The 12,343-nt window shown below is 49.6% G+C and overlaps 1 long non-coding RNA gene across 1 annotated transcript; it reads right to left on the minus strand.

Moving 5' to 3' along the window:
* Positions 1-393: 393 nt before the first annotated feature.
* On the minus strand, positions 394-9,863 carry LOC115063090. The gene is made up of 4 exons (XR_003842975.1): positions 9,651-9,863; positions 4,688-4,852; positions 4,250-4,334; positions 394-1,157 (listed from the first exon to the last, which is right to left on the minus strand). It is a non-coding gene; the product is annotated as an uncharacterized LOC115063090 (long non-coding RNA).
* Positions 9,864-12,343: the final 2,480 nt, after the last annotated feature.

Here is a 12,343-nt window from a genome sequence, read left to right on the forward strand (position 1 = left end):
GTGTGTGTGTGTGTGTGTGTGTGTGTGTGTGTGTGTGTGTGTATTTCAGAACACAGGAAGATATAAACAATTTTTAGGGTTAGAATGGAATGAAGTTCTTAATCTCCTAAATTGTCTTCTCTCTTTTAGAATATTGGTTTTTTTATAATTAATAAAATGGGGAGGGGATGAAATTTTATTATCTCGTTATGCACTTTAGTGGAGGGTCTCACAAATAAATATGGATATGGCCAAGACATAATGAAAAAATAATCTCAAAGTCAGTCATGTGAAACTTTTACTTTGACATGCCGGGGCAGGGTCTCTAAAGCAGTTTTCCAATCTCAGTTAACCTTACCTGATAAAGAGTGGAAGCACAGATTTCCATCTCAAGGTCAAACAATTTCCCATGAAGCTACCAGCCAACACCTGTTTCTTCTTATAAAAAAACAAAAATGTGATACTTTAATGAACCTATCAAAATTCAGTTAGAGAAAATGGGTAGGTTCCAGCCTCCAAATGCAGGGGCAAGCAAGTCCCCGGGGGGGTCAGGCATTCTAGAACTTCCAGTGGCTGTGCTGCCTGTCTTGAGTCAGAGACCCAGTCTAAGGCAGCCCTTGTGACTGCGGGTCCTCCTGGGACCTGCACCAGGGTCACCTGGGGACTTGTTAGAAATACGGATTCTTGGACGCCATCCACACCAGGTGAGCCGAGCATTCTGAGAATGGAGCTCCGCCAGCGTTCCCTAACGAGCTCTGCAGGTGCTTCTGAAGTTTGCTAAATTGAGCCAGAGTCTAAGGCAGCACTCGTCCAAGTTTGAAGTGCAGAGAAGAATCCCCCAGGGACCTTGTTAGACCGCAGGTTCAGATGCAGTCAGCTGGGGCTGGAGGCTGGGACATCTTTTCCAACCAACTGCCCATATGTGACAATGTTGCTTCTTCAGAGATGAGTCCGTGGAGCAGTGAGATACTCCCAAAGCCGTGTGCCCATGGCGGGCTGCAGAGAGCACAAGCTTCACCCTCTGGGTCCTTCCCACTCAGAGTGACGTTCAGACCCTACATGGCCGGCATCTGCAGAAGCTTCATCTACGTACAGTCAGATCTCTCTGTATTGAATCCTCCCTTATACAGATCATCTGATGCATGTACTGGCCACATTAAAGTCTCCACTCCAGGCAGCTGTTAGATACAGAAGGACAGAGGATCAGAATACCTGAGCCACAAGCCCCTAACCAGAATGACCTGCAGGATCCCTTACCCTCCATGTTTGGAAAACCCTGTAGCCTGGGAGTCAGAGGAGGTCCTCATAGATCTGGAATCTCCTTGTGGGGAAAGAAGCCAACATGAAGGGCTGGAGGTGACCAGTCAGACAGAGGCATTTGTAAGTGTAAAAATGATAGGGAGTGAGGGCTCCCCTCAATGGAAACAAGATGGTAGGCAAGGATTGCTGGGTAAAATTTGACCCAGCAGGGAAACTTCTCTGCAGGTGTGTGGGTAGACGACAGGCCCTGGAGTGCCCTCAGCTGCTCATACGTCTTCCCCGTGCATCCCTGCATCCCTGTGAGAAATTGTTCTTAAAGGGCTTGAAGCCAAGGTTGCTATAGAAAGCAAGCACCCTCTACTTGAACTCTTTGTGGCCTGTGACCTCGTCATCTTCAAAGCATAGCATCTTCAACTCCCTCCTCCCTTCCACATCCGTTTCACATCAGTCCCCTGCTTCTTTCTCTCTTGAGATTTGATTAAGGCCACCCCATTGGTCCCATGCACTCCCCCCACCCCCCACCTCAAGATCTCTGAGTTCAGCACATTTGCAAAATCCCTTTGGTCCCAGAGATAAGAATGGTGGCATCTTTGGGAGACAGGCTGGCATCTTTCTGCCCACCACCGCTGCTTTGGGGAGCCCCTTTCCCAGGTGGGTATCTCCCACGGAAGACAATGTGTAATATCATGGCTTTACTCCGAGCCCAGATAGCTGCAGTATAGTGCGTGTCGGCAGGATGGGAGTTATTACAGTGCACATGCATTAATGAAGCAGTCTGCATGAAGTGTATTTATAAGACAGGAGCCCCTCAGAGCTAAGTAGGGGAGGCATCGGGTCTGAGGGGCAACCATGGCTTACAAGGAGAGCTTAATGAAATCAAAGAGGTGTTTTTATTAACAGGCCCAGCTGCCCCCTTGCCAACCCCAATTACATCTGAAGTGCGGCAGAATAATGAACCTCACATTGAGGAGCGCCCTCTCAAGCTTGTTCTACATGAGTTTAGATCAGAGAGGGGTCCGAGGTGAGTGAGTGGGCATGGCTCCTCTGGAGCTAAGACTCTGTCGACAAGACCTTCTATTGCTGTGAGACCTTGAGCAGGAGGCCCCACAGGACCAGTTTAGCTTAGCTGCTAAGCTCCCTCTAGGAGGAAGTGATGGGGGGGAGTGCTTCTTGCAACTGGGTTAGAACATTCCCTCCTCTTGTAATTCCCATCACTGCTAAGATTATTTATATATAAAACACAAGCATCGTTTTATATCTTCTCTCTATATCAGCATTTACATATATATAAACATCTTTACAGAGAGATGTAAGCATCATTTATCCCTCCTCCTCTGCCGCCACCGCCACGGCAGTAAAGGACGGGCTGAGTCCACCAAAGCTCACCCTTCCCAGTGAGTGTATGGAGCTTCCTTACAAAGCAGTGGGTGAGGAGTTACTGACAGGAGTGAGGGTGGCCTTAAAGCCCCAAGGTCTGTCCCCAGCACTGGGGATGACTTCCCTGGCTGAGTAGATGGACTGAACTGACTGGTTTTGTGTCAACTTGACACAGGCTGGAGTTATCACAGAGAAAGGAGCTTCAGGTGAGGAAGTGCCTCCATAAGATCCAGCTGTAAGGCATTTTCTCAATTAGTGATCAATCGGGAAGGGCCCCTTGTGGGTAGTGCCATCCCTGGGCTGGTAGTCTTGGGTTCTATAAGAAAGCAAGCTGAGCAAGTCAGTAAGAAACATCCTTCCATGGCCTCTGCATCAGCTCCTGCTTCCTGACCTGCTTGAGTTCCAGTCCTGACTTCCTTTGGTGATGAATAGCAATATGGAAGTGTAAGCCGAATAAACCCTTTCCTCCTGAACTTGCTTCTTGGTCATGATGTTTGTGCAGGAACAGAAACCCTGACTAAGACAAGTTCCCTCCCCAAATCCTTCCTTCATGGTATATCCTCTAGCCCAGTGGTTCTCAACCTCCCTAATATTGCAGCCCTTTAATATAGCTCCTCATGTTGTCCTGACCCCTAACCATAAAATTATCCCATTGCTGCTTCCTAACTGTAATCTTGCTGTTAGGAATCATAATGTAAATATTTGATCTATGACCCAGAGGTCTCCACCCACAGGTTGAGAACCTCTGCCTGGCCCTTTTCAGAGACTCTGAGGTCACGCACGATCAGGGTAGAATTACATACTTCTGGTTGGAAGGCGTGGCTGGATATGCAGGTAAAGGCCTCATGATCTACCCCACCCTCCCAAGAGGGAGGCTGGCTGTCAACAAGATCAGCTGTGGTGACCTTGGCTAGCACGTGACCCAGCTGAGCTCATAAAGGTGGCAGCAGCTCGTGCCAGGACAGTCCTGTACAGCATCTGTGCTTCTGTAGGATACTAAGGTGACCACACATGGCCCTGTCCTCAAACTCTGGGAAACTGCTGATAATGACAAAAGCCACCAGATGCCACCACTATCACCCAGTCTGATATGCCATGTTATCATTAAGTATCAAGCAGAATTAAGGTGGCAGAGGGAGAGGCATCGCAGCCTCTGAAACGCTATGTGGGTGGGATTTAACCGCTGGAGAATCTATCAGGGGGAAGGGCTGGAGCTGCCAAGGAGGCTCTCTGGGCCCAGAGGGAAGTGAGTCACATGTCGGCAATATATTGGTGGCTGCTGGCTGTTTGCATCCACGCCTTCATTAATGAAACACTGCTCTCACGCCACACGGAGAGGTAGCTGTCTGTCATTGTGACGTCATACTTAACACTCCCAACTCCAGCCCTCTCCAAGAGCATCACATACATTGAGACTTCTAATGGTCCACAGCCACCTCTTGAATGACAGCCATCCTATGGGGGGGGAGGGGGGGCTGAGGCAGAGGGCGCTGAAGATGGAGATGCTGTGACTGTAAATGGCGAAGCTGGGATGTTCCCTCTCTAGAGCCCGAATCCAGAGGCCTGATTTGTAAGATATTTGCTGAGCTCCTTATCTCTAGAACCAGGCGTAAGTGAGGCGGCAGATACTCACGGGGCAGAGCAATTGGCAGCAGTCGTAGATGCTTCCCTGGGAGCCGTTCGTCTGGAGAAAGTCGAGCGTTTCTAAAGGGTAGCAGCTGTGGACAGAAAAGGGCGTGCCTAGTCACGGGAGCAGCCATCCAAGTCAACCCCACCCAAGATCCACATTGGAGGGACCCTGGCCAGCTGCTCTGGGCTCTCTCCTCCGTCTCCCAGATCTTCAATCAAGGTGTTTGCTCTCCAGAACATGACCCCTCGTCACCACCACTACCACCTGCAGGCAAAGAATGAAGGTTGCTGAGATCTGTGCTGGGCCCCCTCAGGATGCCTGGCCACCACATCTACTCCGGGGAGTGCTGTAGCAGTCCACTAGTGCTCCGTGACAGTAGGGACAACAACCCCACCCCCACCCCTGTGCTGGGGTCTGCACCCGGGGAAACAAAACACTCACGGGTGCTTTGAAAATGATCCCCTTTCAAGATGCTCTCTCTGATACCCCGGGAGTAGCAGATAAATGTGGATATTCGCACTGGCTGCAGCCAGATTGGAAAGTGAGTCAGAGAGCTTCCGGCCCTTCAAAGGATCTCCCATGATCAGATTCTTGTCCGGAAATGACCTACCAAGTAAAGATATTGTTAATGTTTGAGGGCGAGTTAAATGCCTCAGGCCTTCACTTCCTCTCCTTGGCCATTTCTAGTCTGAATGTACATCCAGGGCAGAGAGAACTGAGATTTCTCTGAGTTCTTTGATTTGTTGTGTGTTTGACGCTGGGTCTGACGTAGCCCTGGCTGGCCTCAAACACCCTTTGGAGGTAAGGATGGCCTCCATCTTCCTGCCTCAACTTCCAAAGGCCTGGGGTCACAGGTGTGTGTCACCAAACCTGGCTCTTCCAGCTTTAATTTCTTTCTGTAGCAGTGGCTAAGGGTTAACAGGCTCAAGCATGGGGCTGGCATGACCCTGAGTTCAAGCCACGTTAACCAGGATTATTAACAATGATGCCTTCCAGCTTATCATGGGGGGGGCAAAAATGAGTTGTGCAAAGAATAAAATAAAATAATAATTAATAAATAAACCCACCACTTATGGATCCTCAGCGGCCCAGGAGCTGCAGAACTGTTTGATATGTTACTGTTGTTTATGTTACATTTCTCCTTCTCGCTGGTTTCCCCTTGCCGTTCCAGCTCTGGGAAAGCAGTCTGAAGTATTTGATATATGACCTGTTAGCCTCATAGACAGGCTTTTCAAAGTCAGAATTAATTCTGGGCCACAAGTCACAGCTAACAGCCCACGATGCAGTTTTAACAGTCCCCACATGTGCTGTGTGAATGATGGCCGGTCACCGTGATCACCATATTCTGGTCTAACAATTCAATTTACCCATAAAGTAAATTCTTTATAGGCCGATCATTTTTATGGATGGCGTATAAGTCTGGATTCGTCGTTGTAAACTATAGAAATTGATCCTGGCCCAGAGCCTCACAAATGTCCAACAAAGGGAGTGTTGGGGTGGTTAATTCACTCCATGCTATGAAGACTTCCTCAGAGGCCTCAAGACCCAGAAACAGGAGAAGAAAGTGGAAAAGGAGAAGGGTTCACACACGGGGAGTTTCACTGGTCAGGTCTGTAAGAGACTTCATACCATTAGCTAGAGCTCGGTCATGCAGCCTAGCTGCAAGGGAAGCTGGGAAGTGAGTTTACAGAAAGTCCTTGGACTTTCAGCTTCTATAGTAGAAAAAACAGATTTTTATTCCCACCCATATCTGTGGGACTGTGATAGGCAGCCTATTTTGGTTGAATGGGGCTTGCTCCAGTGACCCAATAGAGAAATCTACAAGGGATGGAAAGGCAAGCCATGTTCCCAGAATCAGGGGCCTGTCCATAATTCTGTGACTATCAGTCATAGAGACAATGTCCCAAGCTTGTGGCATTCTGGCTAGACTCCACCCCCACAGTTTCCTGACTATAGCCAGGTATGCTCCTCCCCACAGTTACCTGGCAACAACAAGATAGCCCAGCCCACTATAAGAGGGGCTGCTTGGCCCCTCCCTCGCTCTCTTTAGCCCTCACCTTTCTTACTCTCTAGCCCTCCTTCTCTCTCTTTCCCTTCCCCCCTCTCTCCATGTGGCCATGGCCAGCCTTTCTCTTTCTACCTTCTCTCTTTCTCTCTGCCTTTCTACAATAAAGCTCTAAAACCATAGACTGTCTCTGATCATGAAAGCCTGCCATGGTTGAACTATGGGATGGGCTTTCTCCTAATGAGCCACGTCTAACCTCCTGCCAAAATGACATCCTGTGCTCTGGCCATGGACCTGACCAAGGACTCTCGCCCGAGTGGGAACCATCCAGCACCCTCTCTCTCCTACCCTCTCCTGCCTTCATCCCCAGAGCCAAGTGCCACTCCGGGGCCCCTATCTGTTCTCAGCTCCTCTGCCATATCCAGCGTGGGATGCTGGAGACTTAGAACCTGATACCAGGGGCTGCCCCTTGTCCACCACCCACTTTGTGGGGTCAGTGACTTAAAACAGCCAGATGCCCACCTGGGGCGGCATGGAAATCGTGTGCCCAGAGCACTGGAACTCTGGCGGGATGCGGGTTCTCTCCCACTCCCCTCCTTCCCCCCACACCCACGGCACATATCCATGTAGAGACAATTCCCACAGACCTAAAAAGGGGCCTCGACATTTAAACAGCTAAAGAAAAAGAAACAAAGGGAGGGAGGGAGGGAGGGAAGGAAAGAGGAGGGCCCAATACAGGTGTTATAAGAGAGACTCTAGGGGCCTCTCCTGAGATCATGAACAGCACGTTGTCTGGGACCACCAGGACGGGCGAGCAAGTCTTCCTTTCAGGTAATGGGGACAGAGGTAACAGTTTATGTTTTTATTCCTGTTGGGACCCCTTCTGCGTGACGAGTCTATGACCATTAGTGTGGATCACCCCACCTTGGGCAGGAAAGTGTGTGGGCTTCATGTGTCACTGCCACAGGGAGACCCAGGACTTACCCTGCCAGGTTCCTGGCATTACAGCTCCCTTTTTGGCTGCCACTTCACATGTCCCCCTACAAGACGATGTAGAACCGAACGCTTCTGTTCCCCCCCCCCCCCTGGAGAAGTTACTGAAAAGCTTTCAATGACCACGTCCTGAGTGTAAAGTCTGGATTGGTGTGACTTAATCACGGGCTTGGTTGTCCTTTGGGGAGGAGTCAACTTCCCTGTCAGACCTCAGGACAACATTGGTCATGGCACCTGCCAGTCAGCACAGCCTACAACTGCTTTGAGTTCTGCCCTCAACTCTCTTAGCCCCCCAGCGGCATCCGGTCCCACAGTTGCCAGCCTAGGGACCGTCCACCCTGAACAGTTGTGACTGTACCCATACACCCTCTGAAGAGTTCCTTGATAAAAGTCACCTCCCTCTGTCCCAGTGTCATGCCTTCTCCTGCCAGGACACAGGCCTGTCCAGGAACCCGCTGACCCTGGACATGATAAGGCCATTCCTGTGCCAGGTTTGCTCATGTAAAACCAATTTATCACCCTCGCGCCGGGGTGCTCCGCACCCATGGGAGACTTCCTTGTGGAGCAATGCAGGGTTTTCTCACTCTCAATTGTAGGTTATAGCATCTAAACAACGTACACCCTAAACAGTGCAATATGAACTCTGTGTAGTGTTGATCCCTGTACTTATGCTAGGAGCTCCTGGTTTGTCTGTCCATCTGTCCGTCCATCCATCCATCTGTCCATCCATCCATCCGTCTGTCTGTCCCTGCCTCCATCTGTCCGTCCTTCTGTCCATCCATCCATCCATCCATCCATCCATGCAAAGGCCATACTTTTTAATCGCCTTCTCCTTGGTAGAGCCACACTTCGGGTTTGTGATGGAGAGTTGTGGGAGACACAGCAGCCCTCTGGAGTTGCCCCAGTTTGGCTACCATGACAGTATCCCTAGGATCTTACAGGCATCAGCGGCATGTCCACCTACCACGTAGGACTTACTGAGGAGGGATCAAGGCCCAGGGTGATGGGGGTGGCAGAAGTTAATGGGAGCAGAGTTTGGGTTTGGATAGCTAGACCTCCAGAGTGGGATGGTGGTGCTATTTCCACAGTGATGAGAAAATTATTGGTGCCGCTGAATTGTGCATCTTAAAACTGGTGACAATGGTAAATTTGAGTGTTTCACTCCAGTTTAGTGGCCAAAAGAAAAAAGTAGTTTTAAAAAAAAAAAAAAAAAAAAAAGTATGAGGAGTGCTAGAGGTTGCTCAGTGGTTAGAGCACTGGCTGCTCCCCCCCCCCCCAGAGGACTCAGGTTCAATTCCCCAGTACTCCCATGACAGCTGACAACTGACTCATGTAGGAGAAATGCCAATGCACATAAAATAAAATAAAAATATGAATTATTAAAAGAAATAGTATGAACCTCAAGAGCATTCTTTGTGGGGGAAGATGCCAGACACAAAAGGCCATACGCTCCATTTATGAGACCTGCTGGAGGGGATGAGAGAGATGGCTTGGTGGTTAAGAGCACAGGATGCTCATCAGGAGAACCTGGGTTTGATTCCCAGCACCCACATGGTGGCTCACGACCATCTGTAACTCCAGTTCCAGGAGATCAGGCACCCTCTTCCTGTCTCTATGGGCACCAGATGTGGCTCATCTGACATTCATGCAGGCCAAATACCCATCCACATAACAAATTAAAACAACAGCAAAGGAACTGCTATGAATATCAATGTCAAAATATAGAAAAAGCGAGGTTGGGCTTGCCAGGAATGAGGGTTTGGGGCACTCTGTTCATTGTGGAGGGGCTGAGGCACATTTTAATGAGGTACAAATTTTCCTCTTGTAATGGGCTGATCAAGGAGCTGTTTACTTTGATCCAAATTCCTCAGGGCTAGGAGTAAATGTACCTAAAGTCACAGTAATGAGGAGGCTGAGGCAGGAGGATGGATCTATTGAGCCCAGGAGCCTGAGACTTAGGCAACATAGTAAGACTCTATCTTAAAACAAAGAACCGTGTGTGTGTGTGTGTGTATTCACACACATATTAAACTGACTATATAAATTATATTTCAATAAGCCATTACTGTCACCTGAGAATTATTAGTTATTATAAACGACAAGTTCCTCGGGCCAGCAGGTAAGGTACTTCCCTTCCCTAGCTCCCCGTTAGCCTGCATCTGCCAGACACCCAAAGGACTTGACACGCCTGCAGGCCCTTAGAGAAAAGAGCAAAAATTCTCCAACCACACAAAGCTGTGAGACCCGAGGAGGCGGAAGGCTGAGGAGGTGGGCGAGGGAAGGCAAGAACTGAAGGGCTGTCTCTCATCCTGCCCATCCCTGGCTGCCGGCTTCTGGGGGCCTTGCTGGTTCAGCTTCATTCCAGAGGTTTCCAGAGCCTCCCCCTGCTCACCCTGGGTGACTCACCTGCTTGCAGAGAAGTCCAACCCTTCCCTTTCTGCGTTTTATTTGCTGCTGTGTTCAAAAAAGCAATTTGGGGCTCAATTGAACATCACATGTCTCTTGATTAAATCTCCCGTCTTTCTCTTGCCTCCGGAACTTATCTCGGGCACGGCCAGGCACTGTGTAGCTCATTAGAGCCGGATGTCTGGAGGAGGGCACACTTAGACCTTTAAAACACTGTGGACCAAGGCAGCCCTGTTCTGAAGCCACTCCCTCGATTGAGAGCTACCCTCCTCCGCAGCCCTCCACAACTCTGTCCCCAAGGTCAGAAAGAACTTGGCTCATTTTTCCAGTCATGAAAGCCAGTGTGCCCTTTAGGGCAGCAGCTCAGAGAGAGCCAGAGGCCATGCACACTGTAGTAGTCTGGGTCCCCTCTGGTCACTGTGCATTTCAACACAAGGACATGTGGCAGCTCCTGGGGAGGCCGTGCCGCCTTCTTCTCAGAAAGCCAGCACCTGAATGGCTCCTGTGTGTCTGCTTGGGTCATTGCCTCTGTCAGGGATCAGCCCAGGGTTTCATGTGACCTGATTTGGCCAGCGATGTGGAAGGAGAAATGTTCCTACCAGAGAAGAGAGACGGATCCAGTCTGTGAGGACGAGATGTTTGCCACTGCCATCTTAGGGATACCAATGCCCTTGGTAATTTTCCTTCTGTCGATGTGATAAGACACTTTGACTAAAGTGAATTAACGAAGAAAGGTTTCACTCTGGATTACCGTTCCAGGCTGGAGTCACAGTCCCACAGTAACAGGAGATGGCCACCTTCATCTGCAGTCAAGGAGCAGAGAGGGACAAACGTGAGCAAGGGCTTAGCTCAATGTCTTATTTTTGTACCGTCCAGGAACCCCTGCCCAGGCACTGGGCACAATTAAGATGAATCTTCCTCACCAGGCCTGCTTCTAATCCCAGCACTGGGAAGGCAGAAGCAGGTGGATCTCTGTGAGTTTGAAGTCATTCTGGTCTACAGAGGGAGTTCCAGGACAGCCAAGAATACACAGAGAAACCCTGCCTCAGAGAGAGGAGAGGGGGGAGGGAGAGAGAGAGGGGAGTCTTCCCATATAAGTTAATGTAATCAAATACCTCACACACACACACCCAGGGATGCCCAGGGATGCCCAGGGATGCCCAGGGATGCCCTGGGATCACCTCCTGGGTGTACATTAGGAACTCTGTTGCAGGACACACAATAGCAGGATTATAATGGAGACTGGATGAACGTATTCATGCCGACCACCAAGCAGTCACATCCCGTGTGAGGAAGTGGAGGCCCCGGTTGCTGAGAAGCAAGCAGCAAGACTCTGCTGTCCAAATCTCTGGGTGGCTTTAGTGTACCTGTCTATGACCGTGTGATTTAATGTCTGCTCATCATGGTGAGCCTGTGAAGATCTGTGCCAGGGTTGTGCTGCCTAGCCTGATGAGAGGAGTCCTAGTTCAGCTCAGACAACTATAACAAGCTCTCACAGACAAGGTGAGTTTATAAACCACAGAAATATGTTTCTCACCATCCCAGTGGCCAGAAGTCATCAGCCACCAGCATGGCTGGCTTCTAGTGAAGACCAGAAGACCAGAAGACCAAGCCACCAGCATGGCTGGCTTCTAGTGAAGTGAATATTCCTGATTGTACGCTGCAGGCTTAATGAGTTCTCACACTTAAGAAAAGGGGAGAGAGAGCTCTCCGGAGACCAGCACATAAGTGGAGTGTTTCCACCCATGGCATCTGCACCATTATTACACAGTCATTTCTCAAACCTGGTCTCCCAATCATAACCCTGGAGGTTAGAATTTCAACATGGGGACTGGAGAGATGGCTCAGTGGTTCAGAGCACTGACTGCTCTTCCAGAGGTCCTGAGTTCAATTCCTAGCAACCACATGGTGGCTCACAACCATCTGTAATGGGATCTGATGCCCTATTCTGGTGTGTCTGAAGACAGTGACAGTGTACGCATGTACACAAAATAGATAATCTTAAAAGAAAAGAAAAGAATTTCAACATGGGGCTAGGACAGGACAACTATTCAGGTCACACCCCTCCTGAGTATGACCATTTCTTATGTTTCTTGCCCTTTGATGATGTTGCTGACATCTTATGACTTAGACAATAACACATATGAAACACCTACTCTAGCACTAGCTACAGTTGGTGCTCAAAGACTGAAATTCTTACCACTTCTAGTTTTGGGATAAAGTCGTGGACAAGCAATTTCACTACCTTTCAAACTAATCTGAGGGGGCTGGTAAGGCAAACCAGGGGTGAACATGGCTCTGAGCCCAGTGCAGCCAGCCCAGAGTAACTTTCCCATGGAGTGAATGACAAAAAAAAAAAAAAGACATCCAAGATGGAGCTGGAATTAGAACTTACTTCATTGTAAATGCAAACGCCAAGTTTCGTTGATCAATGCTAGCTCTTTACTCCCAAGAGGGAAAAGGCAGATTTGGAAGGCGCTAGAACTGGCAGCCTCCAGGGTTCTCACCTGAGTGCTGAGCTACCAGATAGATCATTGGGCGGAACCGAAGAACTCCATCCCCCACCAAGGAAGGTTACCTCAGCAAAACCCTAAAAAGTCCTCACCCTCCAAGGACTCCTCACTGAAAACCCTCAGGTTCCCTTGCTCTTCTACCCTGCCTCTGCTCCAGCCCCGCCCCTCGCCCCGCCCCTG

The sequence above is a fragment of the Mus pahari genome, chromosome 23, assembly GCF_900095145.1.
Source record: "Mus pahari chromosome 23, PAHARI_EIJ_v1.1, whole genome shotgun sequence".
Taxonomy (NCBI): Eukaryota; Metazoa; Chordata; class Mammalia; order Rodentia; family Muridae; genus Mus; species Mus pahari.